This window comes from Eubalaena glacialis, chromosome 8, assembly GCF_028564815.1.
Source record: "Eubalaena glacialis isolate mEubGla1 chromosome 8, mEubGla1.1.hap2.+ XY, whole genome shotgun sequence".
Taxonomy (NCBI): domain Eukaryota; kingdom Metazoa; phylum Chordata; class Mammalia; order Artiodactyla; family Balaenidae; genus Eubalaena; species Eubalaena glacialis.
Window position 1 is genome coordinate 59,853,379 of NC_083723.1, and position 26,712 is coordinate 59,880,090.

The following is a 26,712-nucleotide window of genomic DNA, read 5'->3' on the forward strand; positions in this document are numbered from 1 at the left end:
CACATGCATAATTTCTTGGTGCAAAAAACTGTACGTATGACTTAGTAAATCACCAAGTCAAATATAATCCAGGGGATATATTTGTTATGATAGTGCATGCATGATGGTGGTTAAAATTTTTAGCAAAAAAAAAAAAAAAAAAGAGAGAAAAAGAAAAGGAAACATCTATACAAAGACTAAAAGAACATGTTTGGAGTGAGTTTGCAAGCAGTTCCCTGCTACTCTAGAATAAATCATTACCTGAACCTTAAGAATTTAGCTAAAGAGAAGAAAAATCAGGCTGAGAGCCTGATTGGAATTGATAAGAATTTAGGTTGAATAGGAGTTTGTCAGAATTTCTTTAAAGATAGAAACTTAGGTAGGTGGCATTGAGTTTCGGGAATACCTTTGCTTCATATTTTGGTTGTCCTGCTGGTAAACAAACCTCATGTTATATCTGAGGAGAAGATTTCCAAAACCATTTTTGAAATAAGTAATTATTTTAAAGTTTAAAACATTGGTAAGTTTTGCTGGAACAGTGTCCGAACTAGACAAGTATCCTGTGACTCATGCTTTTCCTTGCACACTTGAAAGAAGGAAGACTTGTGGCCAGACAAGCCAGACAAAGATCAGCTGGTCCCTCAGTCTAATTCTGCCTACTAATCATGACTGTGATGTTGATACATAAGCTTGAAATGACATTTTAAGAATATCATTTCCTGGATGCTTATTTTCCTGGCTACAGGAACAGAACTGGAACAGAACTGTACTTATGTATGCTTGATACTCTTGCATTATTCTCTTAAACTTAATACCTTTAGCTTAGAAGCATCTGTCTGGAGGAAGCTCTAGATAAGATATTGAAGAAACGTCTTCCTATTGCCCCTCTCCTAACTATGACACTTTCTTTCTCTTGTAAAACACCAACTGAAAATATGACCTCAAGTAAGAATCCCATGCACTTGTTCACCCTTAGGTATTTTTTTTATTTATTTATTTATTTATTTATTTATTTATTTATGGCTGCGTTGGGTCTTCGTTGCTGTGCATGGGCTTTCTCTAGTTGCAGCAAGCGGGGGCTGCTCTTCGTTTCAGAGCACAGGCTCTAGGTGCGCGGGCTTCAGTAGTTGGGCTACGTGGGCTCAGTAGTTGTGGCTCACGGGCTGTAGAGCGCAGGCTCAGTAGTTGTGGCGCACAGGCTTAGTTGCTCCGCGGCCTGTGGGATCTTCCCAGACCAGGGCTCGAACCTGTGTCCCCTGCGTCGGCAGGCAGATTCTTAACCACTGCCCCACCAGGGAAGTCCCCACCCTTAGGTATTGACTGGTTATCACTGCAACTCCTTGATAACTCCTTGGATTATTTGCATGTATGATTTTCTCACCACACAACGCATGACTAGTTCCTAGTTACTGTGAGTGCACAAATGCCAGGCCCTAGGTTAAACACTTTGTTTTTTAATTGAAATGTAGTTCATTTACAATATTAGTTTCAGGTGTACAACATAGTGGTTCAATATTCCTATGATTACATTCCATTTAAAGTTATAAAATACTGGCTATACTCCCTGGGCTGTATATTACATCCTTGTATTTTATTTATTTAAACGTAGTAGTTTGTATCTTCCCCTTTCTTGCCCCTCCCAAGGTTAAGCACTTTAAATATGTTTTCTCATTTATGGGATAAAAGCTACAGGAGGGAGATGGCATGCTCTCCCATTTATAAGAAATTCAACCCCAGAGGGAACAAGCAAATTACCTAAAACAGCATATTTAATAAATGGTGGGCTAGGATTAGCCCCCAAGTGTGATTAACTCTAACTCTTAGTGACTTTGCCATATTGTTTTATTAAGATGGTACTCTACCATGGATCAAGTGGAATGAGCCTATTGTTTTGTGGATGGCGTGGGTTGAGAGTGCTTGAAAAATTGTATCAGTCAGGAGAGAACTCCCAGCTGTACTGACACCCAAGATTGGATCTACCTGCATTGGAGCCTAAATTGACTCTAGATCCAAACGTGGCATACTTTGCAATTCCAATTTCAGTGTTCTGCTCTGGCTTCATGAACCTTGGCAGTGAAGCTGGGGCATCTTTGCTGGGACGAAAGATGATGGAGTTATTGTGGGAGTAAAATAAAGAGATCGCATGGCGGGAGGCTGGGACGAGAACTTGTCCAGATTCTGTGTTCCAGGGGACTCTAGGAAACAACCTCTTCGGGCTATGTGTGGGGTGGAGATTTTTAAAGACACACATGAAGCAGAGACTCAGAATATCTCCTTACATAGGTCTGATTATAAAAATTAGATTAGCTTGTTTTCAGATAATCTCCTTTGTGTGTGTGTGTGTGTGTGTGTGTGTGTGTGTGTGTATGTGTGTGTTTAAGAGGAAAAATGATGATTCAAAGGAAAGTAGGGAGAAAGGCCAGATGATGACTGAAGAGGTAAAACAGTGCTTGGAAATATTACTGGTTCTTGCATAATCACTTTCTGAAAATTTGCCAGGAAATGAAAGGCCATCTTTAACTGGTGAGGATAAAAACAAAATAGTTCATTTAGGTAAAATTCGAAGTGTTGAGGAGAATAACATGAATACTGTCATTTGTCGTCTTATCACAGAAGACAAATACTAACAAGGAATAAAATGAAAATGTTATGGGCATAAGCCAAACAATATTTTAAGATTGGTCTTTCTCAGCATGCTAAATTTAAACAGATGAAATTCTTTTTCAAGTATTATCTGAGTCAACAGTTGGAAATGAAGAATTTGCCTTTTAGCAGGGAGTCTGTATTGCATTGTAAATTTGAAACACAGTGTCCTTGACTCAGTTATTTCATATTGGCAATATGCCAATCACTACAGATCAAGGAGCCCAAAAGCTCTCATCTTCAAAATCAAAGTATAAATGTACATGCTCCATAAGGAAAGTTGATGCTACTGAGCTATTATTGTCATAGAGCTATATGGTGATGGGGCTTTGCAAATACATTCACTTTGTCAGCCCTGATTCTTTCTCTTTTCTCTTGTCATTTGTGACACTGCAGGTCGAGGTTAGAAGTAGTTAATTTCAAGGGTTGGTTTTTGAATGTGGTGCTTTGGCTCTCTTGCCCTCATAGTTTAAAAATAATGATAGTAACTTTTATTATGTGCTTACTACATGCCAGTTGCTTGTATAAGCATCTTGGGCATATAATCTTGAAAACACTCTTATGTGATAATCCTATTATCATCATTATTTCCATTTTATAAGAGAGAAAACTGAGGCATAAGAGGGTTAAAGGACTTACCACCCACAGTTAGAAATTAGAATTGAGCTGGGACATGAACCAGGCAGTCTGGCCCTAGAGCCCGTGCTTTTAACCAAAAGGCTCCAAGTCTACTCTTAAGTATCACTGGCTTGTTATGTGATTTGGAAATAAGCTACGGTGCAAGCTATTTGTTCACCTCTTTTGTCTCTGCTTACGCCTATCTCTCTATAACTTCTTTCTGGACACCCAGATCCCTCTGCCCTCAGTCTGTTAGGTTTTACCTGATGATGCATCTATATCCCTTAAGCTTCTGCTCTAGCATCATGACCTTCTTGAATTCTATTTGTATTCTACCACTGGCCCAACTGTCATTCTCTGTGGTTCCACTGAAGTGCGTGCTTGACTTTAAAATTCAATATGCCACAGAAGGTTGAAATAATCTTATCTACACTGAGGAAGGAAACAAAATCTTTTTTTTATCTCTGGGACTTCAGTGCTGAGCATAGTGTCTAATACATTATTAGAGTTCAATAAACACTTCTTTTATAAACAATTCAAAGCTCTAATTCAATTCTCTGAAGAAATAAGGAGTTCCACTTTCACAGGCTTTACCCCGCAAAAAGACTAGAGAATGATCTTTCAAATGCAAGTTACAAGGTCTGAGCCACATAGTATATTTTAATACATTGAACTCTTAATTAGTATAAAATTACTCAAAAGACATTTATCACCCTCTCTGGTATTGCATATCTAGAATATAGGAGATAATGTTTTAGAATATGACAGATGGCATACTTATTTCCAAATCATAATATTGAAATTTTTAATGATATCTAATTTCTGGTACTAATGTATCTTTAAGGGGGAAAAACAAATATTAGCATAAATTGTTCATTAAAGATGTTTTGCTCTGTGGGACAATAAAGTTGTGAAACGGTGCTTTTTATAAATTGTTTCTTGAACTCTTATTTCTTTTGAGGAAAAGTCCTGAGAGTTTGATTCAGTCATAGCTGAAAACTATTGAGTCATACCAGTGAGCAGACATTAGAAACTTGACTACCACTAGAGAAAAATGAAGAAATGGTGGGAAAATCAATCCCCATTTCCCCTCCCCCAAGAGAAGCTTTTTCCGTTTATGGGATAATTTGGGTTTTACTTATTAATGATTTTGTAAATTTCTTTCAGTAAGTATTCAAGTATTATAACAATGCGAACTGGATAGACGTCATGTAAGGTTTTCCAAAATACAATATTTTTATTAAAGGTGTCATCTTAGGTCAAATAATTCTATTTTAGTCTCTAATCCACGTGAATTAGTTATGAAATATGAAATTATAACCAGGAAAAGGGCAGATGGGATAAAAAGTGTGGTAGCTATTTAAAATCTCTTTGAAATTCCATCAACAGACTAATCTCAGGGTGAGGTTACCCCAGTTAGGTAGCTAGGCCTTCTTTTGTAGTGTAAGTACAATTACATTTAAAGAATCTCAGCTTGTATCATTTTTTTTTTTTTAATAATTCTTTATTTTATTTATTTATTTTTGGCTGTGTTGGGTCTTCGTTTCTGTGCGAGGGCTTTCTCCAGTTGCAGCAAGCGGGGGCCACTCTTCATTGCGGTGCGCGGGCCTCTCACTATCGCGGCCTCTCTTGTTGCGGAGCACAGGCTCCAGACGCGCAGGCTCAGCAATTGTGGCTCACGGGCCTAGTTGCTCCGCGGCATGTGGGATCTTCCCAGACCAGGGCTCGAACCCGTGTCCCCTGCATTGGCAGGCAGATTCTCAACCACTGCACCACCAGGGAAGCCCTTGTATCATGTTTTGATGATTCATGATGAAGGTGTGGAGAAATTGACTCCGTGTATAATTTCTCAATACGCAAAGATGCTCGTTTGAATTTCATCATTCCGTTCTTAGACACTGTGATATAGGGGTTAAACTTATTTTTTGTGTTCAGATTGCCTGGCCTCAAATCTTTACTACTTGTATGACCTTGAGCAAGTTTTACTTAAATTCTATGCTTTAGATTTCTCTTTGAAAAGCAGGGAGAAATGAAAATGATACCCATTTCGTAGAATTACATGATTTAATCATGTAAGGGGCTGAGAGCAGAAGCGACATAATAAATAAGCAAAAGTATTAGCTATTTATTGATTTTTAAAATTTATTTATTTATTTATTTATTTATGGCTGCATTGGGTCTTTGTTGCTGCTCGTGGGCCTTCTCTAGTTACGGCGAGCGGGGGCTACTCTTCCTTGCCGTGCGTGGGCTCCTCATTAAGGTGGCTTTTCTTTGTTGCGGAGCATCGGCTCTAGGCACGTGGGCTTCGGTAGTTGCGGCACGTGGGCTCAGTAGTTGTGGTTCGCAGGCTCTAGAGCGCAGGGTCAGTAGCTGGGACACACGGGCTTAGTTGCTCCACAGCATGTGGGATCTTCCTGGACCAGGGATTGGACCTGTGTCCCCTGCATTGGCAGGTGGATTCTTAACCAGTGTGCCACCAGGGAAGTCCCATTAGCTATTTATGGTTTCCTGTTAATTTGGGATATTGCCTCAGGTAAAGAAGGAAGTATCAATAGCAGAGAAAATGTTCTAAATGAAATCTAAATCTGTAAGTAGTTTTAATTTTAGTTTTATATTAATAAAAATATGACTCATAAAATCTATTAAATGTTACAATAAACACCCTCTATATAGTGTCTTCTTCACTTACTCTTTTGCCCAAAAGGGTTTTATTGAATTACAAAAGAATGATAACAGTTAACAAAGAATAATTAGATAACACATGAAAACACCCCCCAGGAGAGTGGCTGGCACACAGTCAACCTTGAGAAATTTTAATTCCCTTCCTCTTAAATGAAAAACCTCTTATTATCGTTTTAGTTTTCTTCCTCTTCTTAAAATATGGTCACAGCTATCATTCATTTAAGGTACAAAATGATCTTCTGTTTTCATCTATATTGACTACTCTGCTGTTTGTACCCAAGCAGACTGGGAAAATGTGACCTCTTCTGTGAGGAAACCTATTACTACCTAGGTCAGCTCCTTTTGAATTATATGAACTGGAAAGGAGGAAGAAACAGAGGTGCTGTGGAAAAGCATTACAAGATCCTTGCCCTGAAAACAGACTTCAAGCACAAAAGATGAGTTTGTAGTTTATTCAGCAACTTGTTTTGCTGAGACAGAGGATGTAAGGAAATGTTCTTCCTGAGCTTTTGACCAAGGAATCCCTTTGCTGATTCCTTAATGAAAAGAAATAAGAGCTGGAGAATTCTCACTTGCCTGCCTCTCCTAGTGTGTGTTTTAGAGATTGCAAGCAACCCTCAGCTACTTCTGGGAAATTTAAGGTTCAATAGGCATAGTTATTAAAACCATCACCTTAAGAAACAGAAATACTAACACCATGACACTGTATTCTGTTTCATCCCTCCGTCATGGATGGGCTAGTGTTATTGTCAGGCATGGTGCCAGGCTCAGGGAAGGAAGAGTGAAATAACAGGCAAGTTCCTACAATACTGAACTCACATCAATGAAATAGAAAAACACAGAAGCAAACACACTAAACAAGGAAACAAGAACATGATCTGCTGTTGTTGTTGTAGTAGTAAGTGCTATGAAAGAAACAAAAAGCTGAAATAGAGAACAAAGGTCCTATTTACTGGAGGACAGACTGGTTTCAAGACTCGTAGGAACTACTCCCCCCAACCATGCTTTTATTCATTATAGAACAGGTTTCTGGTGTTGACAGTGAGTAGAAGGGGATTATACCCAGGAAGTAATCCTTAAAACCAAGACAGGTGAACTCATGGTGAATCAGAATTTCAGAATTATTGAGCAAAACATTTTCATTCAGTCAAAAACATGACTCCCACACTGCTTTTCCCTTTACCTTTATGTTACAGGACTATTCAGCTTGTGGCAGCTTTAAAAGATTAGAAAAATGCAAGTACTTAATGTTGCTTAGTAACTTCTCTTGCCTGTCATTTTGGGCTGCACATAAACAACTTGTAACTTCCCCACACTTGTCCCAAATTACTAGAATCGGGAAAGAGCACACAAGCTGATGAGTCACTTTGCTATCCTGTTGTTCTTAATAAGAGTTCTGATTACCAGGATGGGTTCTTTACTGTTACATAATGTTATCTGCCACACCATATGTCAGAACTTGCTGTTTGGCAAGTAGAGATTCCTTCCCTGTCACACATTGAAGAAAGCATAGCATAAAAGTCATTCAGAGGAGGACTGTTTTGTTTTGGGTCCTTGGTTTTAAATGTCCTCTATCCAAACTGTATTAGACAATATTTTGTGGGAGTAAAGTGGTAAGTTTTTTGAGCTTCAAGTGGGGATTGTGTCTTGGAGCTATTAGTGCTTCTATCATTCAAGCTACCTGCATAAGTGCCTGGTGGCACATTTGGTTTTTAGGTAACTATATTATCTTTATAAGAGCAGTTTCAAAAAATATGTAAAATAATGGTCTCAATGTGGCTGTAATAATTTTTCTATTTTATATGGTTAAATTCTTGAAATTAATAACTTTGTAAAAAAAGAAAACAATAAGAATCTGTTAGTTTTGATGTATGTGTCAATAGAATGGCAGTACTATATTGATCAAAATTTCTTCTCCACTAAGAAGAGTCAGAGCTATAGGACTTCCCTGGTGGCACAGTGGTTAAGAATCTGCCTGCCAGTGCAGGTGACATGGGTTTGAGCCCTGGTCCAGGGAGATCCCACATTCTGCGGAGCAACTAAGCCCGTGCACCACAACTACTGAGCCTGCGCTCTAGAGCCCGCGAGCCACAACTACTGAGCCCGCATGCTACAACTACTGAAGTCCTCGTGCCTAAAGCCCATGCTCTGCAACAAGGGAAGCCACTGCAATGAGAAGCCCGCGCACTGCAATGGAGGGTAGCCCCCGCTTGCCACAACTAGAGAAAGCCCGCGAGTAGCAACAAAGACCCAACTCAGCCAAAAAAATAATAAAATAAAATGTTAAAATAAATAAATGAATAAATAAAAGATGAGGCAGAGCTATATTGAAGGAATTAGCACCTGTGTCTTACCATTGAGGAGCAACTTGGGTAAAGAGGATGTGCCATACCCTCTGGTTCTTTAACATCTGTTTTGCTGATCCTAATAAGTTAAAATCCAAACTGTCGCAAGACATAAGGAAAAAATGTTTGAGGGAATACTAATATGTGTTTTAAAAGAAGAAAAGAGGAAGAAAGCTTTCCTTATCTAAACAATAATGTTAAATAGTTTTCTATATTAAGGACTTCTTATAGTTCTTCAGATGCAAGTGTGTGTTAGACTCCCTAGGAGTGGGATTTAGTACAAACTTCCCTGACCTTATTTAATTACAGAATCTCTCCTGGGAGCATCTATTAATATATCTTTGAAAGCCCCAGAACACAATTTGTTGTTCGTTGTTGGCATTCAATTATTCATTTAAAAAATTTCAAGCATCTGGCATACCTCAGATTAGTAAGTTCTGGGAAGAAAATTATAAATAGAATCTGGCCCTAACATTGAGTAACTCCTAAAGTGGGCATTGGAGGAAGACACATAGATATAGAAGGTATAACACAATGGGCTACGTGCAGCAATAAAAGTAGGTGCAGAGGATTACATGTAAGATTGCTATAGGAGATGAGGAAATAAGACAAAAATTAATCACAGATAATTTAGAATTTGAGTTGGATCTTGAGGGAAATTTGGAATATCAAAGAAAAGGACAATAAAAGCATTTACAAAAATATATTTAGAGAGCATTATTCTTTTGCCCTCTTGTGGAAACCAGTACTCCTTTCATTCATCCCCCATAACTCTTGAGTGAACAGTTGGCTGCATGAATAAAGAGATGAGAGCAGCAAACAGTGAAAGAGATGTATAAATTTTGTGATACAGATGATAATCCATTCCTTTGGAATAGATAAGAATCTGTGAAAAATAATGTAGAATGAGAAAGAAGATAATTTTAGGAATGAATCTTGATGAATTCTAATATTTTAGAGTGTATTGGAGTAGATGGGATTGTAAAGGAGGAAAATGAATTGTCACAGAGGAGGAAAACAATAACAGATTTGTGGTATATCAAAGACCAGAGAAAAACTTCCCATAAGAAAGACAAAGTAATCATCACTGCCAGATATTGCTGAGAGGTTAATTAAGGTGAGGAATGAAAAAGAAAAAGAATCATTGGATTTGAACACAGGGAGATCATTGCTGATCTTAGCTAATGATGTGATTGGGGTGAAACCCCAATGAAAATGTTTTAAGGATTGAGTAGGAGCTCAGGAAATGGAGAGAGTGACCCATTCAAAAAATTTGTCTATGAAGCTTTTGAAAAAAGATAGAGCTGGTTCTGGAGAATAATAGAATTTTGAGGGAACTTTTTCTCTCATAAAGTGGGAGCTTTTTGAGCATGTTTCAATATATATGAGAAGTTGAGATAATTAAAAATATAGACGCTAAAAGGGAATGTTTGTTTGATGGATACTACAGAATGTGGAATTAAATTGGTTTAAAGACATAAGGGGTATGGGTTGACTTTGACCAGGAGTAACACTCTCTATAAAGAAAGAGGAAAGGAAGGAGAAAAAGAGCAATCTGAATACGTGTGCATGTTTTGTAGTGCTAAATTGAGGATATTTCTGGAATTTAAATTTGCTTTGTAGAATTTGTACAAAGTGGAGAAAGTTTGAAGTTTTTGGACAGTGTTGGAGGATTTATTGACCAGAGACATCTACTAGAATCTGGATAATATTGGGGGGCTATTTGAGTTATGAATTTACAATGATAAAAATTTTCCTCAATGTGTGACTCCCTTCAGCAGTTCAGGATATGTCATAAGAAAACAGTTTATCCAAGATACATTGTTTTATTTGCTTTGCCTTTTATCAATATATCATCATCACCTACCCTCTTTAGTATCATCTGTCATCTTCTTTATTACTCTTTCAAATTTAGAAATCTGGATGACAATTTTTCTTTATATCCCCTGTCTTGATTATGATTGATGAACGTATATAGGCTGACAAGTCAGTTAATACCCTACAGAAATTCCTTAACGACCTTACCTTCTTTGACATTTCACTCTATTCCCTGTTAACCACTGGACAGTGACTCCATTCCTGATATGGAATGATATTACCTGAAACTTATCATCTTTGAAATAATGAATCATGAAACAGTCATCACCTCATTCTCTCTACCTCCCACCAGTCTCCAGTACCTTGACCTACCTTGTTTTCTTCCAGTGATTCTTTTCTCATTCACCCTTGCTGTACTATCCAGGCAAGACCTAGTATACAACTTAAATAACTCTTTTGCCCAAGTCTTTTATTCCTTTGTATTCTTTTCTTTCCTTACCCTTTCTCGATTGAGCAATCTGGCTTTGCTTTCTCATTTGGGGTATTGAATGCTATTGAAAATCACAAAACAGTGAAAGCTAGCGTCATAATAAATTTGTGATCTCCCATCTTAGTCTGACCTTGGTAATTCTTCTGAGTGCCCATGTTTAATTTCCCTTGCCATTCTCCACAGCGGCCTTCTCATAAAGCCCTGCCACACATGTACTTTATATTTCCTTAAGAAAAGAAGTGCTTGAGTATCTGTAACCTTTTCCTCTTTGTGTCATTTACTTTTTTTTTTTTTGTATTGGCATTTAAATATTTTAATTAAATTTGGTTTTAATGTAAAAAATATTAATATCCACAATTACTTCAATCCTGTCTCCCATTGCCACCCACCTTCTCTGTACCCTTGCTTTTAGACAAAGCCCCATGACATGGCCCCTCTTTATCTCTTCAATAATGTCTATTGCCACTCTATCCTCGTCCAATTCAGTGTTCCTTTGACATTAAGCTGCTTAAAATACCCTTTCTGTCAGTGCTCCTTTCTCACCTTGCTTGTGTTCCATTGTGTCTTGGGTTCTTTATTTTCTCAGTGTTTAGAACAGTAGCTGGTACAAAACAGGTACCTAAAAAAACCACTGAATAAATAAGTGAACTTTGAAAATGCCTCTTTTTTGACTAGGGACAATGAGTTATCTTGTAAAGCATCTCTCTGGGTCAATGTTTTTATTCTTGATTCTCTGAAATATACTCTTTCTTACCTCCTCTCTGTGCCTTTTTTCAGTATGGTTCTTACTAATTCTGAACAACTGTCTGTGCTTCAGCATATGTTTTCCCCTTGATACGTAATAGTAATAAATATGTTTGCTCATTCTGGAGATAATAATCACGTGATTCTGTTTTGAGAGAATGAGATTATTTTTAATTTGACCAAGGGCAGTAATTAGAGCTTTATTTCTCCAAGTTTAGCAGCTTACGTTAGATTTAGGCATTTGTTTTATTTGTGACACATTCTGTGGATGGATTATTGGCATTCAGTTGTGAAACTGCATATAAAGAAGTAAAAGGATCAGGGTTGTTTTCAGTATTTGACAAGAACAAGCGTGGAGACTTTGAGGGCTTATAGGAAGTAAACAGAAAGCTAAGAGGTCACATATGCGGAGAGAATAGAAAATAACCTAGTCTGTTTTCCCCAGTGCTCAGTCACTTTCTCAGAGCCTCATTTAAATGATGATGTGCCAGTGACAGAATGAAAATATTTTTCTCAGCCACATCAAATACTTATTATAAGAAATGTGGGAAAATTCTTAGAGAAGGCTTTCATTGTGATTTCTAGGCGCAATTTATGAGTGAATGGTCACTTGTTCAGATTCTTGCTTTCCCATAACCCTGTCCTCCCTCCATTCTTTCCGTAGAAGCAGATATCAACTAAGAAGATACATGAAGGCATTTTTGGGGGGAAACATTATTCATGTCAACTTTAACTTTAAATGAATTTATTCATAGCAGTACACTAGTCTACTTTGCAAGTGTGGATTTTTCACTTACGTGTAGCTTCAGAAATCATAGACTAAGGTTGTCCCTGAAAAAACTTTTGAATTTCTAGTATTTCTTTTCTGTGTACTTTTACCTAAGCAATATAAATAAATAAGGTTAGCTGTGACCTAAAAAAAGTACAGTTAGTCATTTTGCTTAGAACACAATATGGTATGTGCCGTCATTAATTTTATTTGTGGGATTTGAAAAAAGTGTAACTTCACAAGGAAGTGAAAACTGTGTGGAAAGAGAAGCCTTTCAAACTGGGAAACTATTAGATTTTAGGATTAGGTAAATTCTGGTAAGCTGATACATCGTTAATGCATATGCTAGATTTTTTTTCTCTTTTTTATTGGATTTATACATCACTGAAAGAGGTTAATGTATTTCTGTATAATATTTATTCTAGGCCAAACAGGAAAAAAAATGAAAAACTAATTTTCAGTTTTGAAAAATGAATTCCTTGTTAGGCCTGAGTTGAAGGTGGTAGAGGTCAAGGTTTCCTCTGTCTTACTTGTCCAGATTCTGCTCATTCCACCGTTTTTGTTTTTGTCGGTTGGGGGTGGGATTTTATTTTCTTATTTTAAGAGTCTTTTTCTTTCACTTTCCACTTTATATTGCCAAGGGATTAATTACAAACTATCCATTGATGCCTCGGAAGACTTGTTCTTTCTTACACACTGAGCAAAATGTTGGTGGTCTGTTACTACCCAAGGAATGTTCATCGTCTGTTAGCTAATATGCAATTCTGTTTCTTAAACTGAGATTTGTGAGATGAGCTTCCTTTCCTCTCCCATCTATTTTGGGGCTGGAGGCGATTTTCCAAGCGGGGTGGGGGGGGGGGGTTTGTGGTAGGCTGGAGCCAGGCCTGCTGAACTTTACGTTTGGTTGGCCTGATGAAGCACCAGAAAGAGAAGATAGAAGTATCTATCTGTGGTGCAGCAAGAATGCCACTAAAATGAAGAGGGCTGGCATTTTAGTGCTGACATGGGCCCCCTACCCAGATGATGATAAAAGACCAAAATCCCAGGTCCTGCACTGTGTTAACTGGGAGGATTCCGCCCTCTGCACGGCATTCTGGTAGTTTTGAACTTTGACTGCCCTTGTGTGGAATAACACAAAGCCTCAGGGAGCATCTGTTTACCTGCATTCTTAATCCTGTGTTTATTCTCTGCAAGGATTATTTGCTAGTGTAATTGTAAATCGAAGTGAAAGCCAAATGTAGCTGAGTCGTGGTGCTAATTCTTGACAATGCTAGAATCTGAACCAGATTTTTTTCTTTTGACCAGATACGAGTCAATGATACAGAAGATCTTTACTGGGCTAGACATAGATTCCTTGACACTTCCTGTATAACATCAGCACTTCCTGGCGCTCGCTGTTCCATGGTGTTCCTCTTTATCCATATCATACCCCCTGGAGTGCAAGCTATATAGTCTTGTTAAATGTTACAGACATCATTAACGTTAAAAAAATTCTGACAAGCCAGTAGACATTACAGTTATCAACCCTTATTTACTTATACTTCCTAATTTCAGTATTTAAATAAGAGGGCTCCAACACTACCTACATGCAGCCAACTTTGAAACTTAACTTTATAGCAGTGTTCTGCATTCTAAGCAATGACCTAATCTCCTAACTTTCAGATGCATGGCTCTTTATTCACACAAAGATAAAAATGAAGATGGTCAGTTCTTTCAGATTTAAGATGCCATTTGGAAAGAGGACTGGTTAAGTGTGGGGAAAAGAGGCATTAGAGTCCTAGTTGATTTAATGGTGCAGGAAATATCAACACTGGCATGGACAGTGTAGGGGACCCAGGTGTTAAGAATAATGAGCACCTACTTGGTGCTAGTTTCTATTCTAGGCATCAGAAATGCAGTGTAAAAATAGTCCATTCAAAAACTTACATTTTCTTGGAGGAGACAGAAAGTAAAAATTAAATATATAATATAATTTTATATATGAGTGTCATGAAGAAAGGTAAGTCAGGGCAAGTGGAAAGCGATAGAGAATGGGTGCTAATTTAAATAACGTACTATTTTATATTTATTTTTAAAATGTCTCATTCTTCTGTGCACATATTACATTTGAAATGTTTTTTTTAATTGAAGTATAGTTGATTCACAATGTTGTGTTAGTTTCAGGTGTACAGCAAAGTGATTCAGTTATATATATATATGTGTGTATATATATGTGTGTGTGTGTGTGTGTATATATATATATATTTTTTTTTTTTTTCTTTTTCATGACCTTTTCCATTATGATGTATCACAGGATATTGAATATAGTTCCCTGTGCTAGTATCACAGGATATTGAATATAGTTCCCTGTGCTATACAGTAGGACCTTGTTGTTTATCTATTTTGTATATAATAGTTTGTTGAAATGTTTTTAATGTACCCAATAGGTGCTATTAAGTAGGCAGTTGGATAAACAAGGCTGAAATTAAGGGAAGTTGTTGGAGACAAAAATGTCACTGTCAACAAAGTAAATGAACAAACCAAACTGAACAAAAACAGAGATAGAGAGAACAGAGTGTACTGGTTACCAAAGGGGGAGGATTGGAAGGGAGGGAGAAATGGGTAAAGGGGATCAACCGTGATGGGTGGAAACTAAATTGTTGGTCATGATCATGGTACAGGGTACACAGAAATAGAAATATAGTGTTGTACACATGAAACTTATATGATGTTATAAATCAGTGTTACCTCAATTAAAAAAAAAAAATGTGAACTTTGTGTATAGACCTGGAACCAACAGAGGTCACCTAGAGATTGAATGTAGGTAGAGAAAGTCCAGTGCTGAGGCTTGGGGTAAACCAGCATTTCATGGGGTAGAGAAGAGGTGGAGGAATCTGCAAAGGTAAGTGAGAAGGGGCAGCAGGAGAAAGCCAGGAGAATGTACTTCCCAGGATGCCACATAAGAAAGTGTTTCAATAAGAAGAGGCTATTGAAATGTGTCAGTTGCTACTGAGAAGACCAGTGAGATGGCTGCAGATTGACTACAGGATTGGAAAAGAGAGGTCTTGGTTGACCTTGCAAAGGGCAGTTTCAGGGAAGTGATGGAGCAAAAGTCAGACTGAAGCAGATTAAAATGTGAGTGGTTGGTGTTAAAGTACAGAGAAAACAAATTAAACACCAGTACAAATAAGTTGGAGATTGCACATGAAATGAGTGGTCCAAATATAACAGTATTATTTGAGCTAGTCAAGAGGGTTTGAAAGGTTTTATGAAGCAGTAATAAAGTGAGGTCTGAAGGTATTAACTAGATAATAAGGCAAAAGTAGAAAAGCATATAAGAAGCCTGTATTGTATGGCAAACTTGAGGCCTGAAAGAAGTCCATGCAGTTTGGAGTGGGTATGTATGGATTTAAAGAGGAGGCAGATGGTACAAGGCTGTTTTGTCTTTAACCTTAGAGCACTGGACATAACTGATGATTTAAGGGAGGTGTAGTTACGTGGACAACATTATCTGTTTTGATGAGATTACTCTAGCTGTAGTGTGTATAGGATGAATTGCAGGTTGACCAGATGGACGTTGAGTAGCCCATTAGCAAGCCATTGTGGTAATAAAGGTTAGTGATTTTTTAGCCTAGATTACAGCAGTAACAGTGTAAGTGGAGAGAAAGATAAATCTGAGTGACATTTATGAAGTGAATAGTGCTTATGACAATCTGGATATGAGTACATGAGGAAACGAGGTAGAGAAGTCCAAAATGACCTCTAAGCTTCTGGCATTTGTCACAGAGAAGCAGTGCCTTGGCACCAGTTGAGAGAAAATTGGAGCAGGGTTCCATGGGTTTGCTGTTATTTTTGTGGGCTATTTTCATCTGCCTACTAGGATTTTCTGTCTATTATCCCACTGACTACTCAAGAATATTATTAAAACTGAGTTTATTTTCATTCTCCCAGCTTTCTCCTTCCCGTGATCCCAGACTCAGTCATATTGAAGTGTCCCCTCTTCCTAGTACCCTCTCAGCTTCCATATCAGTGACTCAGTTCCATCTCTTGATCTTTCCCATCTTCTATCTCACATTTCTTCCTTCTTTTCCATTTTTCCCCCTACCAGGCAATTTCAGACTCTTAAATTTCACTCACCTGTGCTCTTAACCTGCTATGTGGTCTCTTCATGTTCAATCCATTCCTTGCTTTATACTTCTTTTTTAATCCTCAGTATCAATTTTTCTGTATAAGACTCTGATTTTCTCGTGTCCTTGCTCAAAATAATTCAGTGTCTCCCCTTTTCCTTCTAAATAAGCTGTAGGTTCACCTTGGGCTGGCATTCAGGCTAAAAAAAATAAAATCTGTTGGTACTCCTTAACCTGCCACACTGTATAAGACAGTCCTTAGGAACTGCCTGGTTTAAATCCTGACTTTAGCACTTACCAGTTGTGTAATTTGGGTTGAGTTGTTTAGTTACAATTTTCTATTTTACAAATGGGGTTAATAAAAGCAACTCATTTACATGGTTGTTTTAAAGTCAAAATTCATGAAATTCTGTTAGCACAGCCCCTGGCACAAAGCTGGCAATCAGTTAATACAGCTTCTGTGATGATTCTGTGAGCCTCCCACTATGCCCCCTGTATGTACGGAGGCACGTTTAACCACTTCAGAGCACACCTTTTGTTTCTGTTAGGTGCCACATTAGCCTCCTCTCATGCTTCCCCCGTAGAATGCGTTCTCCTTCTTCTTTTTGAAGACTCCCCCCCACCACAGGATTTCCTCCTGTCTAAATTCTTTCATCTCTTCAAGGACCAGTTCTAATCTCTCTCTGTAGTAAACATTCCTTTCTTACTCAGTCTTTCCCCCTCCCCAACCTCAGGTTCTGTTCCGCCACATTTTTGTGTACTTCGACATATATCTTATCAGCTCCTTGTCTGTAGTCCTGCATGTGGCTTTCTTATATTAACCACACAGTGGTCCTTGAACATAGGAAATTTATTTGTAGAGTATCCATAGTGCTTCCAATATTTGTGAACAAGTGACTACAACGTAAGTGGGCAATTCCTTCAGCCACCTGTACATATGCTCTTTTTTTCTTCTCACACAGACTGGTTTTGGCTCTACTCCCCATCAAGAAACATAAAGTTACCTGTCCCAGATCTTTTTCCTTAAGGATAGGAGCTTTCAAGTCACCAATCTTCTAAACCAATCATTGCTAATGTGTTTTCCTGTGCTTTCAGGAACTGAGTACATTTAACTAAGCCCTTTTGGCAACAGTGGCCCTGCTTTTGTGTTCCAGGTCATTAATCTGGAGATTTTGAGGTGTTTTTTCCCTCAGTTATACATAATTTGAAGGAAGCAGTCTTAGGAGAAGTAGCCAAGCACCAAGCTTAATACTGTTCCACTCAGAGATCTCCAGTAATTGGCTTCTTTCAAAAAAGAAAAAAGTGTCATAAGAAAAGAATATTTAACATCTTTTCTGTTTCCTGCCTAATTTCCTGTGGTCTAAGTTCTGCTGAGCACTGGCCTTTGGAGCCTGAGCTGCCGTTTTTTAGGATGTTCCAAAAACATGAATCAGGATTGATTCCTATTTTATTCATGGCTATACTTGGTGGTAATTTGCACAGCCTGAGATGAGGGTTTATTTTTCCCCTCTGAAGGTTTCAGGGATGTTTCTGTCAGGTTTTGGAAAATGTGCTCTAGGAGAGTGATACATTGAGTGCTGCCTTAGAAAAAGTCAGGCTGTCAGGGAATGTATTTATCTCCACGTTTGGGAAGCAGACCAGGATAAGTACAGACCTTTTAAAAACCTGTGTGAGAACTTTCTAAGGTAAAGGAGAAGGTCAGCCTGACATGGCTTTATGTCCATTTTATTTATAATTTATGGGCTGCCTGGGCATAAAGAATAATCTGAAATCTATGATTATTCAAAGATGAACATTTTTTTCCCTGCAGTACTGCAGTGCTGAGGAAGACTTGCTAGTTAAATGGTTCTGCTTCTTTCTGTTTCAAGAATAGATACCATGATATAAGAGAAATAAATAATTATATTAAAAAATACTCTCCCAGGTTTTCCTAAAGCAGAGGTCTGCCTGTTTTTGTAAGCAGAATGTATTGGAACATGGCTGAAGTCATTTGTTGACGTACTGTTTGTGGCGGCTTTCGCACTCCGACAGCAGTTATGTAGCTGCAACAGAGACCTTTCGGCCTTCAAAGCCTAAGTAGTTACTTTCTGATCCTTTAAGAAAAAGATTGTTTACCCCTGGCCTAGAAGGAAACTTTGTCCTAAAAGGACATTTCTATTCTGTTTTCTATAATGACATGAATAGGAAGCTTGCTCTAATTGTGACAAAAGACAGAATTGTGATGAGAGCATCTATTTATTATTGGTATCGTATTCTACTGATTCATTGGTTTGTTGGGTATAATTGGGTTTAGAATAGGGCTAAAAGTGAAAAGACAGTAAATTTACATCTGCCTCATCCAGCTAAAGCATTGATTAGGGGCTTAATTAGATATCACAGGGTTAGGTATTATTTGCAGAGTTACTCAGTCTACTGGTGTGAGCAAAATGCCAATTAAACATCTAGGTTCAGGTCACCTCTTCTAATAAGAGGTTTCCAAAAAGTGATTCTCCAGTTTGTTCAAAAGTACAAATGGTCACAGTGGTTAATATGAAACCCCAAATCTTTGAGTACAGACTCCTAGAAAAGCCCTGCAGATTATCTCTATCTCTACCTTTACCTCTGTCTCTCTTTCCATCTCTGTCTCTCTCATCTCTAACATCTCTATCTGCGTGTGTGTATTCCTCCATCTTAAATATTTATTCAAAGAAACTAGAAAATTTGAATTTATTAATATTTCTTACATCTACATATTGTGTATTCTACTTATGTATTGTTTACAAGCACTCATTAGTAATCATCTAATCAAATATTAGCACTGTGATAGGTACTAAAGGGGAGCAAAAAGGCATAGCTCCCAACTTCATCAAGCCTTCGTAATTGGAGAGGATAAATTTAATACATTGCAAACAAATTGTATATATATATATATATACACACGCACACACACTCACACACATACACACATACACATATGTATAGCTTTCCTCTTTTTACCTTTTTATCTGAGAGGAGAGGCACAAATCTTAAGTGTATGGCTCCATGAAATACTCACAAGCTACACACACCCATGTAACCAACCCAGATCAAGAAACAGAAAGTTCCCAGCAGTCCCCCAGGTGTCCCCTCCTGGTCATCCCCACTCTTCAAGGAAAAGCACTTGCCTGACTTCTAACCTCAGAGATTCAAACCTGAAGTTCCTAAAACATTGAGTTTCTGATATGTATAAATCAGGAAATCTGCATGTCTGTCATCCTTTGAGAAAGCAGATTTGGATATCCTGGGTGTGTGTACTCCCTTCTTGAAGCAGTGACCTACTGAAGAGGAGCAGTTGTCCCTTAGGGAGGGCGTGGCTTCTCCATGGCCACCTGGCTCACCTCATTTTGTCACCTCTTGGTCTGCTGGTTGCAACACTTGTCTTTCTTCACCTCTAGATAATAATTTCAATATCTTTGTAATTTTGAGCACCCTGAGCCTTTTGTCTTTTGTACAACAATGTAGTATTAGTTGAATAAATAAGGACATCAAAAAAAAAATATGTATATATATATATATATATATACACTAAGTACTTCATTCTAATAATCCTATTAATTTTTTTCTGGAAAGCTTGTTTTTATATGCTTAAAAATGACGCTTAACTTTTCCATTCTTCTTAAAATTTCAACCGTTACTTTTCATCCAACTCTCAGATTGTCATGACTCATATTTCATGTAGAAACATACAACAGAAATTCAAACATTAAAACAGGAAATCACTGCCTACCAAATTATAACATGATTCCATCCCCACCCCTTCTTCTTTCTGCTAGTATGAGAGAGGAAGATTTGGTCCTCCTGTGGAATCTCAGGTCTTAGTCTATGCTCTGTCAAACACTCTCCCCTTCTTGTGGACTGCCTTCCATCACTTATTCACTCTCATTCTTTCTCTCTCTCTCTCTCACCCTTCATTCCTCTTTCTCCCTTATACTCTCAAATATATTCATATTTATTTTTTTTTAACCTGCAAAATCCACTACTCTTTATTTTCATCACCTCTATTTGAGACCACCAAAATTTCTTGTTTAGGAAACTTCTGTTAAAAATATGACTTTCATAAAAATACAAAATGAACACATTCCAAAGATTTTATTCAAGTCATCAATTAATGAACAAACTTGTAAAATGCTGGACTGATTCAAAAGAGAATTAGACGATGTGAGGTTTACAGAGTTGGTCACTTAAAGGAATGAAGAAATGAATTTAACAAATGATACAAATGTGGTTAAAGTCATACAAGAAAATAAATAGTAACAGTTGAGTTTTGTTATAGAAGTCATTTGCATTTCTCTTGGACAGAAACCATTTAAAATTTTCTCAAAGAAGGGTCATCAGCATTTCAGTCAGTTCTACAAGTTAACCTTTACTCTTATGTAGTTGCAGCATATCCTGATCAATAGTAAATAGGAAGTTGAACAAAGGTACACAACCCTAGAAAGTCAGAAAATCTCCAGTTAGGGTGTGTCTGGTACACAACACCCAGCCACTATACTGAAATGACACCTAGTAATCCTTTTACCTGTTTCCAAATGTAGACACAAGTGTATGATTTAATAGTTCTGTGTACACTCTTAACTCCTAATATTTTCTCTAGGAAACTGCAAAATGTTATTTTGACAGTTTTATTATATAGAAATTTAAAACACCTTTATGAAAAAAAGTATCAATTAAAATTTTTAAAATGAATGATTTGTTGGGAGAAAATACATTTTATTCATATAATGGGGAAAGTTAAATTCTCTAATATTCAATGTTGTACAAAAACCAACTTTAAAAAAGTTACAGAGCCATAAAAATGATTCAACAGGATAAGAACAATCAATTTATAAAAGTGATTCTGATATCTTAAGCCTCTGAAAAGATACCCAATCTCAATTGTCACAGAAACAAAATGATGACCATACAACTACCAACAACGGTAATATAGTCCAGAATTCACCCATTAGATTGGAGAAATTTAACAACATTTAAAAACATCCAGTATTGACAAGGGTGTAACGAAATTGCTCTCTTATGAGCAATTTATCAGCAATTCTGTAAATACTGTGGAGAATTTGGAAATCATTTTGCCATAACTTATTAAAATTCAAATTTCTCATCATTTTTGGCCCAACAGCTCCATTATTTTTTATTCAGTAAAGATACTTGTATATAAAATATTGCAGGGATTTTCTATTGCAGCATTATCTATTATAGTATAAAACTGGAAATAAGAGCAAATAAGCATCAGTATAGATATTACTGAGTAAATTGTACTTCCATACTATGTAATATTCTGTGGATATCATAAAGAATGAGTTAGAATCACCTGTATGTCTATTCTACTTTTAAAGTAAAAATGGTAAATTGTAGAATGTGTAGCCTATGATCAAATCTTTTTTTTCCTTCCAGTTTTATTGAGATATAATTGACATATTGCATTGTATAAGTTTGAGGTGTACAGCGTAATGATTTGACTTACATAAAGATCATTTCTTTAAAAAATAAAAAACAACTACTAGAAAAGCAATATTCCCTACTTATGATGAGGTTGTATCAGCAAAGAAAAGGTATACACAAAGCTTTACCAGTGGTTAGATTAAGGTTATGAGAATGATATGAGGCTCCTAAAGACCTTTTTAATTTTGATACTTTAGCGTTTTATTTAAAAGAACAATAATTTTATTATTGTACATATAATTTTATCTTTCAAGGGGCTTCTTATGGCATTAGAATGCAATCCAAACTTCTTACCCCAGTCTGTAAGTCCTTTGTGATTCAGTTCTGCTCCAGCTTCACCTTGAGCAACTCTAGCACTCCTTAACTTCATTTAGGAACAATAGCTAGTTTTTAGTTTATTTTGAAAAAGTGTAGTTCTTTCTTACCTTAAAGGCTTCCTATTTACTACCATACACTCTGGCTGGAACCACATTTCCCAAAATTTGTTTGGCTGATTTAGTTTAAATGTCACTTGCCTACAGTTGTCACTTTGATCCTTCAGTAGAGATTATGTCCCTAAGTCATGAACTCTCATAAGGATTCTGAAGAATGTAGTTTTTTAGTAGAAACCAAATTGACATCTTATGAAGCTCAGACTTGCTGATACAAAGATTTTAAGCATGCTGTGCAAGATGAACTAGATAAATATTCATTAAATGTAATTATTAAAAAGTAGGATCCTATTATGAGAGAAAACAAGGATCGGACGTACAATTGTCATTTATTACTTACATTGACAGTTTCTGGATTGTTTCACTTAGAAAGAATTTTGACTTGTCATACAAAAGTCTCATGTGGCAGGATTATTTCAACATAGGGTTAATTTACCTTGGAGAAGAATGAATGCCCTTGCTTGATTTTTAGTCCCAGCTATAAGGTGATTATTGTAAACATTTTTGTTGGATAAAAGAAAGGAGTTTTACAAGTTTGTTTACTAACATAAATATTCAAGATCATAGGCATATTCTTTGGACTTTATAGCCCTAGGTCATTTCAGATTAAAAAAAAAAAAGTTTTGGCCATTTGTATTAGAATCTTCTAAAGACATAAATACTTAGAATGAAAGCATTATTTTAGACGTTCTGACAAGATGAAGTATAAACTATCCAAATAACTTGGAAAAGAGTTAAGTGTTTTATACTTAGGGGGTGAACTCCCATCTGAAGTGATAGAAACAGTCTCTCTTTCAAGTGATATATCTGACCACAGTCATTTACTGAATGCAAAGAGTGGAAGCTTATCATGTTAAGTTGTCTCATTAGATAGGCCTGGCTAGCTAACCATAGACAAATCAGGTATCTAAAAAGGATAATATCCTTTACCTCAGGTCATGAATATTTTGAAACACATTAATATAGATCATTTTTATTTGTCATTATTTGGAAAGAGTTACATTACCTTGAGCTGTGAGCCTTGATTCACAATACTTCCTTAATAAAAACAAATATATCAGGAATCTGTATGATACATTATTCTGTCTGGTAACGTGAGACCGTGAGTATATCATTTATTCTTATCAAAGAAAGCATGGATTTTTGAGCCCTAAAATAGAATGATTTATACAGCTATAGGTTTTATTTTGGTGATGGTGATGTTTAAATAGTTGTTGGCATTTGATATGAAGTTGAACGGCCTGGGGGGAATCTTATGACCTACAGCTCCTAAGCTAAAATATATGCAAGGTACAAAATGAATTCAATAAGAGGAAAGCAAAATTAGTTTGTAAGATATTTTAATAGATCACATAATATAAATAATATCTATCTCTGAGTTTTTTACATCCAAAGTGTAGTTTATAAGGCCTTTCCACCAACTTACAAACTATGCAGTAAAATGTGTACTCATATAACTAACCTAGTTGCTGACATCATTTAAAGCTTCAATGCAGGAACATTAGAGCAACTGGAAAAGAGAAAGAACAATTGGTACAAGTTTTACTCTGCACTACTATTTATAAATGCAGATAAAATAAAGAAAAAGGTGGAAGTGTTAACTTCTGGATTATTATTGGCATGAATTTTTTCTGGTTAGCTTGATTTATATATTCATATGTTTAACAGTCAGACATAAAGAATTTTTGTTGACAGACTGTATTTGTATATGTGCATATTTCACTGATAAAATATTATTGGCGTTTTTCCCCTCTTATTGGACAATTCCAAAGTCACTGTAAGTTAAACAAAATGAAAAGTCTATTTTTGCCCTTCTGTAAAAATTGGCACAAGTATGAATTCTTTTTTGAACACATACTTATATAAACTAGGCACTAGAGATACAAAAAGTCATAAAATGATAATCAGTCCCTCAAAGCTGGGCTTTGATTTAATTCTCCTGTATGTGATTTTTCCTCATAACAAATCAGCATATTTTCAAAAGCTTCAAGGGGCTGTTATTTGTAGAACTCTGCACTGTGGAGAGTTATTTAATTATCCCCTGGGAAAATTTTAAAATTTGAAGTTACCTTAGTAAATAAACATTAAGCATCTATCATACGCTTGATTTTTTTCTGGAAAACATTCCAAAGCAAAAGAAGTTATATATAAGTTATAAGCCACTGACACATGCAGACCAGCACAAGCTGTGCACAAGGGTGACGGAAATACAATGCCAGAGTGATTGCCCAAAACAGAATTTTTCAAAAGAATATTTAAGTAGGAATGAGACCAAAAAATTTGGCCAAATTTCAGCAATAATATTGTAGAGGGTAAATCATATATGTGAATTCTCAGAGACTGCAGTGACAATATTCAGTAGTTATGAAACTTCCCCTAGCATCCCCAGCATTGTTTCATAAGAAAAAAAAACCTCTTAATTGTGGTCATGTAAGTCCTTTGACTATATTTTTTTCACATGCAAATCTAAAAATATTAATGTCTTCTTATTATCTTTCCAGCACTAAGCACAGTTCTAAGCACAAAAAAAGCGTGGAGATCTTGAAACGGCAGACATTGACTAGTTTTTATTTTCGAAAACAGAATTTGGTGGATGTTACTAATCTTCGTTAAATAATACACAGCATATGAGAAAAGTAGTTTGAGATATAGATTAAAATTTTATTTATGATTTGATTCAATTGATTACAGATATTTACATCGAATGTGCTATAGTAGTGCTAGGCATAGTGGACTTGAAGTACAGAATATGTATGTAGCCTGGCTGTTAAGGAGACATGCCCATGTCATCGAATGACACTATAGAGCATCATATAGTTCAATTTGAATATCAGTTGTACACAGAAGACAAGTCCAGAAATGCAAGTAAGTTAAATTGAGTTGAATTTGTTATAACTTATAATTTAAAAAAACAACAATATAAAACTGATTTGGTAGCACTGATGTAAATAAGCATGAAAACCTAAGAAATAGAAGAAAAACAGTTTAGGAAAGTTGGTTGAGTTCTAGCTTGACTCTTCTTAGTACTCAAGCCAAAAATGTAGCCATGATAGTTATAAAGGTCTTATTATTTACTTGAATGATGCTTAATAGTGTATTAAGAAGGATCACTTCTTTCTATCCTAATACAGGTCATTTTGAGATAAGGATATAGTATGTGTGTGCAAAATCTAACAGCATGTATGCGCATATTAATTCACATAAATTTCATAATGACCTTTATTGACAATTATTGAGCAACAAGGTTGATGGTGGTCTTGATGGTTTTGCGTTATTTATTTTTACAAATAAGTAAATGTGAAAACATAAGACATTATACCAAAAGTAGTTACCAAAAGCTTTTTTATTTTACAGAGAGGTGCAAATTGGTATAGTTCAAATATATACTGTTGAGTTATCTTTGGTTTAATAAAAATAAAAAAGCATGATGACTTCTAAAAAGTGAATAAAGTATTTCTAGATTTTAAGGTACAAACAGATACAGGAAGCAGAATTTCCCTTCCAAAATAAAAGAAATAGCATTTGGCATTCAATGAGGATGTCTGAAAAAGAATAGAAGGTCCTAGATGATAAATAGTTTTAGAGGAACGGACTTATTTTGTCTGTGGCTTGTAGAGACAGCTTCATTTCTTTATAATCACTTCTTGTAATACGACATTAATTGAACTGTTGTTAAATTATCTTATTCTTTGTATGCTGTCCTGGATTTCAGGGAAATTCATTTTGACCCCATCACACTGAAATTCTTAATGACACATCGAACTCCTCTGTAGATAATGAGTGTTATTTTCCCAAACAGAAGAAAGTTCCCTTACCATGCAAAGATGCTTATGGAATTATGCAAAATATCTAATTGTTTAATTATTTTTCCTTAATCTAGCAAGATGAAAAAAGAGTTTGGAAGGGAAGATATTGCAGAGCTATTTTTTCCTCATACTTATTTTAGAGGAACAACTTGAAAATTTACATGCAGGGGACTGTGTGATCTAAGTTTTTTATTGTATTTAATAATAAATCTATGTGGGGGGGTTGAGTACGAATAATGCCTCCAAGCTCAGGGTACAGTAAATTTTGTTGCAATTGTTACTTTTTTTCAGTTTTTACTGAAAAAAGCCATATTTCAGATGACTGCTATCTTTTGTAGCAATACTCTCCTACTTTTTAAAAATCATGTATGTGTACATAGTATCATATATGTTAATATTTAGTATTATATATTAATAGTATATTATTTACTGCACTTTAAAGTAGTGTAGTATTTTTCCTCATTATAATCTCATGGTGAGATTTTGTAGATAAGAAAATTGGAATTCTCATACATTAATCACATCTGATATAGTAAGACAAATGAATGAAAACAGTATGTTTATATTGTTTACCTTAATGGATTGAATTTGAAACGTGGAAAATATATCCTGTTTCCAGTGCTAAGCTGTATCAACTAACTTTTCTCCACAAAAATTGCGTCATAGTGAATGCATGTCCACTGAAATGACCCATGAGTTCAGTTGTGATAAAATAAGTCCTGATTAAAGAGAAGTGGATGAGGCAACTAAAGAGATAGAGCAGAGGAACTCAGATCCTTATTTTTTGAGCATTTTCAAAACAGATTTCTCAAGGACAAACGTGT